Source organism: Lathyrus oleraceus, chromosome 4, assembly GCF_024323335.1.
Source record: "Lathyrus oleraceus cultivar Zhongwan6 chromosome 4, CAAS_Psat_ZW6_1.0, whole genome shotgun sequence".
Lineage (NCBI taxonomy): Eukaryota > Viridiplantae > Streptophyta > Magnoliopsida > Fabales > Fabaceae > Lathyrus > Lathyrus oleraceus.
Genome location: NC_066582.1, coordinates 337110925 through 337117641, shown reverse-complemented (window position 1 = coordinate 337117641; position 6717 = coordinate 337110925). Strand labels below are relative to the sequence as shown.

Below are 6717 nucleotides of genomic sequence, written 5' to 3'. Positions count from 1 at the left end.
AAAGCAATGAGTGGCGCCCGCCACCAAGCAAGGTGTGAGGCCCACTACCTAGGGTTGTGGCACCCGCCACCAAACCACTTCCTCCTTATTTTTCTCCACGCTTCGTTTTTCTCAATCAACCAACCGCACCTACTACGAGATCTTCAAGGCAACTTTCAAGGCAAGGATTAGGGGTATAAATCAAGGTTTCGGCCATCAAGGAAAGGACCATCTCTTTTAGCCATAATTTTTATTGTTAGCATTTTAAGTATATATTTACTTGTAAAGTGATAGATTCTCCACATCAGGGGACTATTGCGACTTTAGTTTTAGCAATCGATATCATAATAGCATGTTTGTTCTCTAATCCATGTTTGGCTAAACCATTCGATATCGGTATGTAAAGACCTCAAAATGACATGATTCATTAATAATTGGTGTTGACCTTTATAAACTATATTTTTGGTTATAGCTTCTTGTTCTAAAATTAGAACTGTTTTCATACGAGAGTACAAAGCAAACAAGGGTTACGGTCAATAAAACGAGAGTTTGAGGTTTTAACCGGATAGTTGAAACTAGGCATTAATTCTAAATACAGCGAGAGCGCTTTAGGATTAATTAGAATTTATTGATTTCCAAAAATTACTTTTAATTCAAATGAGGCAGCGAGAGCGAAGCATTCTGGTTTAAGAGTATAGTCAGAGTCAGTAACACGAGAGTGTGAGATAAAGTGTTTTAAATAAATAGTTTTTACTGAAGAGTATTTTTGACGTTTGAGATTAAACCAACTATTTATCGAATCCCTGAAGTTTGATTAGTTACATAACGATATCCCGCTATTAAATATTTCTACTAAAATTCAGTTTTCTTAATATTTTTTTATTGTTGTCCCTTGACCCCTAGTGAAATCATTAGCCTTAGATTTACGTAGTAACATTAGATAACGGTAAGTTAGATTATTAGTCCTTTGGGTTCAATAATCTTTAAAACTATGCGATATGACTGTGCACTTGCAGTCACAAATCCTATAGACATACTAAGTCGCGATCATGTTTTTAGCGCCGTTTTCGGGGACTAATTTAGTCGATATTGTAACTCCAGTGTTGCGCAGTATAGACTAAGGCAAACAAAACTATTTCCCTTTTTAATTGTCGATTGTATTCCAAGTACTCGCTCTCAAAGCGAGAAATTAAAGCTACAAATCGATGAACCTGAGCGTTATCTAAGATTAGAACGCCAAATACGCGAATACCGTATTAAGTACAATCTTCAAGATCCTAATATCCCTATTCCCAAACCAGTTATAGAACCAAAGATGGCCAAAGGACCGCAGAACCGTCCTCTCAAGTACTATGCCATCCCTTCACAGGATAAACCAGATAACAACATCACAACCCCTGCGATCGAGGCAAATAATTTCGAGCCAAAACCTTTGTAGTTATCATCCGTACAGCAAAACCAATTTTCTGGTAGTCCCACGGAGGACCTGAACCTACATTTGTCCGTGTTCTTGCAATACGCAGACACTGTGAAAGCGAAAGGTGTCAGCCCCCAAGCAATAAGACTGTGTCTTTTCCCTTTCTCATAAAGAGGTACAGATAGAGCTTGGCTCCAGTCTCTACCATTCAACTCTGTCACTACGTGGAACGAGTTGAAGAAAGTTTTCTTAGCACGATATTTCCCACCTAGTAAGACAACTATGCTAAGAGCCAAATAAATGGGTTTAAACAAAATGACAACGAATCACTTTTCGAAGCATGGGAGAGATACAAGGACATGATGAGGCTTTGTCCACATCAAAGTCTAGAAGAATGGTTGATCATCCATGCCTTTTATAATGGTCTCTTGTACAACACAAGATTGACAATAGACGTCGCTGCAGGTGGCAAACTGATGGACAAACCCAACAATGAGGCTTATCAACTTATCAAAAGTATGGCCCAGAATCACTACTAGTGGGGAAGTGAAAGAACCTCCATAGAGAAACCTCCAATGAAATGCGGTATGTACAAAATAAGTAGTCTTGACCATGTCAATGCTAAGGTTGATGCCCTCACTCAAAAGATAGAAAACCTGACCATAACACCCGCAACCACTGTGGCTGCCGTAGCTCCAAACTGCGAGATATGCAGAGTTCCTGGGCATGTTACCCCTAAATGTCAACTTTTGACCGGAATCTCCATGGACCAAGTGAATTATGCTCAAGGAAACCCTTACTCAAACACCTATAACCCAGGTTGGAAGAATCATCCGAACTTTTCTTACAAAAACAACAACGTATTGTATGCACCTAACCAAACACCTATTGTACCACCAGGATATCATAAAGTTGCCACAACTGCTCCAAATGCTCCTAGGAAGTTAAACCTTGAAATAATGATGGAAAAATTCATAGCTACCCAAGCCCAAACAAATAAGGATTTCCTAAATCAAAACATACACACTAGTGAGAAAATTAAGCAATTAACGAACAAAGTAGACGCGTTAGCCACCTATAAAAAATGTTAGAAACACAAATTTTGCAAGTGACACAACAACAAGCACCTACTGCTGCCCCTGCAGGTATATTTCCTGGACAACCACAACCAAACCCTAAAGGTCATGCAAATGCTATTATACTACGAAGTGGGACAAAATTAGACGGACCAACCGACACTAGAATTCAAAATCCAGCCATGCACCAAGACCCTGGTAAAATAATTGTGAAGGAAGACGAACTAAAGGAAAATAAAAGCGAAGAGGCCAATGAGAAAGAAGAACCATATGTGCCTCCACCACCATATAAACCTCTTATCTCGTATCCTTAAAGATTTGTTAACTCCAAAAGTCTAGGGCAATTCAAGAAATTTGTAGAGCTTCTGAAATAATTGAATATCACAATACCTTTTACAGAAGCTATCACTCAAATGCCCTAATACGCTAAGTTTCTTAAGGAGATCTTATCTAACAAGAAGAAAATCGAGGATAACGAAACTGTTACACTTACTGCTGAGTGTAACGCTATAATTCAAAACAATATGCCACCTAAGTTGAAAGACCCAGGGAGTTTATCCATACCCTGTGTAATCGGAGTGTTTGTCATAGACAAAGCTCTATGCGACTTAGGAGCCAGTATTAGCTTAATGATGTTGTCCATATGCGAAAGGATTAAAATGGGAGAGTTAAAACCAACTAGGATGTCCGTATAACTAGTTGATCGTTCTGTTAAATTTCCCGTAGGTATGCTAGAGAATGTTCCAGTGCGCATATATCAATTCTATATTCCTACTGATTTCATACTTTGAAATATTCAAAATTCCAATGCCTCCTATTTTTGAAGATGAAAATTGGCATGAGGAATACCAAGATGACAGTCTAAATGAATGTCTAGCACTATCCTAATGATATGCCCTTCCCGAAGAAACCAACATTAGAACTTGAAACACTACCCAAAAATTTGAGGTACGAATTCCTAGACATTGAACTCGAGCGACCTATAATAGTTAACACAGACTTAGGACAAATAGAAACCGAGAAACTCCTACATGTTTTAAGAAAATATCCAACTGCTTTAGGCTATAATATCTCATATTTAAAAGGAATAAGTCCTTCCTTATGCATGCATCGCATTATGCTAGAGGAAGACAATAAGACCTCTAGAGAACATCAAAGAAGGATAAATCCCGTTCTGAGTGATGTAGTAAAGAGAGAAGTGCAAAAACTATTAGAAGCAGGAATTATATACCCAATATCTGCTAGCCAATTGGTCACCCGAGTACATGTCGTACCAAAGAAGGGAGGTGTCACAGTTGTTAATAACAAAAAAGGTGAATCTATAGCACAAAGAGTGGTGACTGGAAGCATAATGTGCATTAATTATAGAAAATTTAACAAAGCCATTCGAAAAGATCATTTTCCTTTACCTTTTATTGATCAAATGTTTGAATGATTGGCTAAGCATTCTCACTTCTGCTATTTAGATGGTTATTTAGGATTCTTTCAAATCCCTATTCTTCCTGATGACCAAGAAAAGACAACCTTCAATTGTCCTTATGGAACATTCGCCTATCGATGAATGTCATTTGGACTATGTAACGCTCCCGCAACATTCCAAAGATGCATGATGTCAATTTTAGCTGATTTTATAGACGACGTCATGGAAGTATTCATGGACGATTTTTCTGTTTGTGGGCAGAGTTTTGAAGGATGTTTATCGAATCTAGAAATGGTACATGAAAGATTCGTAAAAGTGAATCTCGTGTTAAATTGGGAAAAATGCCATTTCATGGTCCGACAAGGAATCGTACTTGGACACATAATGTATGATAAGGGGATTGAAGTTGACAAAGCTAAAATAGAAGTTATAGAAAACCTTAAACCTCCGAAAACCTTAAGAGAAATACGAAGTTTCTTAGGACACGCCGATTTCTACCGACGATTCATTAAAGATTTCTCCGAAATCACCAAACCACTAATTGGCCTATTAATGAAAGACGCTGAATTCATCTTTGACGAAAAATGCTTAAAAGTGTTTGAACAATTAAAAACAGCTCTCATCATTGCACCTACCATGCAACCACCTGATTAGAGATTACCGTTTGAAATCATGTGTGACGCTAGTGATTATGCCGTAGGCGCAATCTTAGGATAAAGAAAGGATAAGAAGCTTCATGCAATATATTACGCAAGTATAACCTTAGATCCTACGCAGATGAACTATGCCACCACAGAAAAGGAACTTTTAGCTATCGTGTTCGCTTTGGATTAATTTCGTTCTTACCTAGTAGGAGCAAAAATAATTATCTATACCGATCATGCCACAATTAGCTACCTATTAAGTAAAAAGGACACCAAACCAAGACTCCTAAGATGGATTTTACTCCTGCAAGAGTTTTATTTAGAAATCAAAAATAAGAGAGGCACTGAAAATATCGTAGCTGATCACTTGTCGAGGATGGAAGGCATTGAACATGAACGAGTGCCTATCAATGACGATTTCCCTTATGAACGACTCATAGCCTAGTTGGAAAGTAATACAATTGAATTCTCACTAACTTATAATGATACCGAAACTAATGAAATCGTGGAAGCAATTTATACTAAAACCACACTGCCATGGTATGTTGACTTCGTCAACTACTTAGCAGTTGGGGTGCTTCCACCAGACTTAACTTACCAACAAAAGAAGAAATTATTTCAGGATATTAAACATTATTATTAGGATGAGCCTCTGCTTTTCAAGAGAGGAGCCAATGGTATCTTCTGTCAATGTGTCCCCGAAGATGAAGTCAAAAATATAATTTCTCACTGTCATTTTGCTCCCTATGAAGGACATGCAATCACTTCAAAGAATTGCGCCAAGATCTTACAAGTTGGCCTCTTTTGGCCCACTCTATAGAAAGATATCCACATCGCGATCATAAATTGCGACCGGTGCCAACGCACTGGCAACATCTCTAGACGCGACGAAATTCCACTTAAAGGCATTTTAGAAGTAGAAGTTTTTGACGTGTGGGGAATTGATTTCATAGGACCATTCCCATCTTCTTTTGGTAACAAGTACATACTTGTTGCTGTTGATTACATATCAAAATGGATTGAGGTTGTAGCCTCTCCAACAAATGACGCGCGAGTGGTAATTAGGCTCTTTAAGCATATAACTTTTCCTAGATTCGGTGTGTCGAGACTTGTCATCACTGATGGTGGCTCCCATTTCATTTCAAAGATCTTTGAAAAGCTATTACTGAAATATGGAGTCCGACACCGCGTAGCAACACCCTATCACCCACAAACAAGTGGGCAAGTAGAGGTCTCAAATAGAAAAATTAAGAAAATATTAGAAAATATAGTTGCCACGTCTAGGAAAGATTGGTCTACAAAGTTACATGAAGTTCTGTGGGCATATAGGATAGCTTATAAGACCCCGATAGGAACCACACCATTTAAGCTAGTTTATGGAAAATCGTGTCATATGCGGGTAGAATTAGAGCATAAAACATATTGGGTCGTTAAGACCCTTAATCTAAATTATACTGCCGCATGTGAGAATAGAATATTAGATATCCATGAACTAGAAGAACTTAGATTAGACGCATACGAGAATGCCCGAATCTATAAAGAAAGAACTAAAAAATGGCATGACAATCGGATATCAAGGAAAGAGTTTAAGGAGGGGGACGTAGTACTTCTATTTAATTCCCGACTTAAACTTTTTCCAGGAAAATTTCGTTCTAGGTGGTTCGGTCCCTTTGAAATTAACAAAGTTTTTCCAAATGGAGCAATAGAAATAAAGGGAAAATCTAGTGAACCATTTATCATAAACGGGCAGTGCTTGAAACATTATCATAACATTGGCAACAGAGATTTTTCCACTAATCCAAAGCTTGCAGAGTTACCCGCTCATTCACCGAATTAATCTTTAGTTAAATTTTGTCGAGCTTACGACAGTAAAAAAACGCTTAGTGGGAGACAACCCACATCTTATTGTAAATTATTAATTCTATCGTCTCTATTCTTGTTTATTACTATTTCTTATTTCTCATTTTTTTATCTCTTTCATAAAGTCACTCGGTACTTTTCTTTATTATTATCCATTACCGACTTAGCACTATTGTCTACATAATCCCAGGCTAACTTAAATTTAGCTAGCTACTAACTTTCAGGATACAACAAGTAGACTATATGGATATCATTTTCAGAGGCAGAGGTGAGAGGAGACGTTTCGAACTTTAGCTCAGAGAGAGATGGCACTAACTATCT

At 37.8% G+C, this 6717-nt stretch overlaps 1 non-coding gene across 1 annotated transcript; it reads right to left on the bottom strand.

The window, feature by feature from the left end:
- Positions 1-1678: 1678 nt before the first annotated feature.
- LOC127077464 (small nucleolar RNA R71) lies at positions 1679-1784 on the bottom strand. Its single transcript, XR_007787275.1, has one exon. It is a non-coding gene; the product is annotated as a small nucleolar RNA R71 (small nucleolar RNA).
- Positions 1785-6717: the final 4933 nt, after the last annotated feature.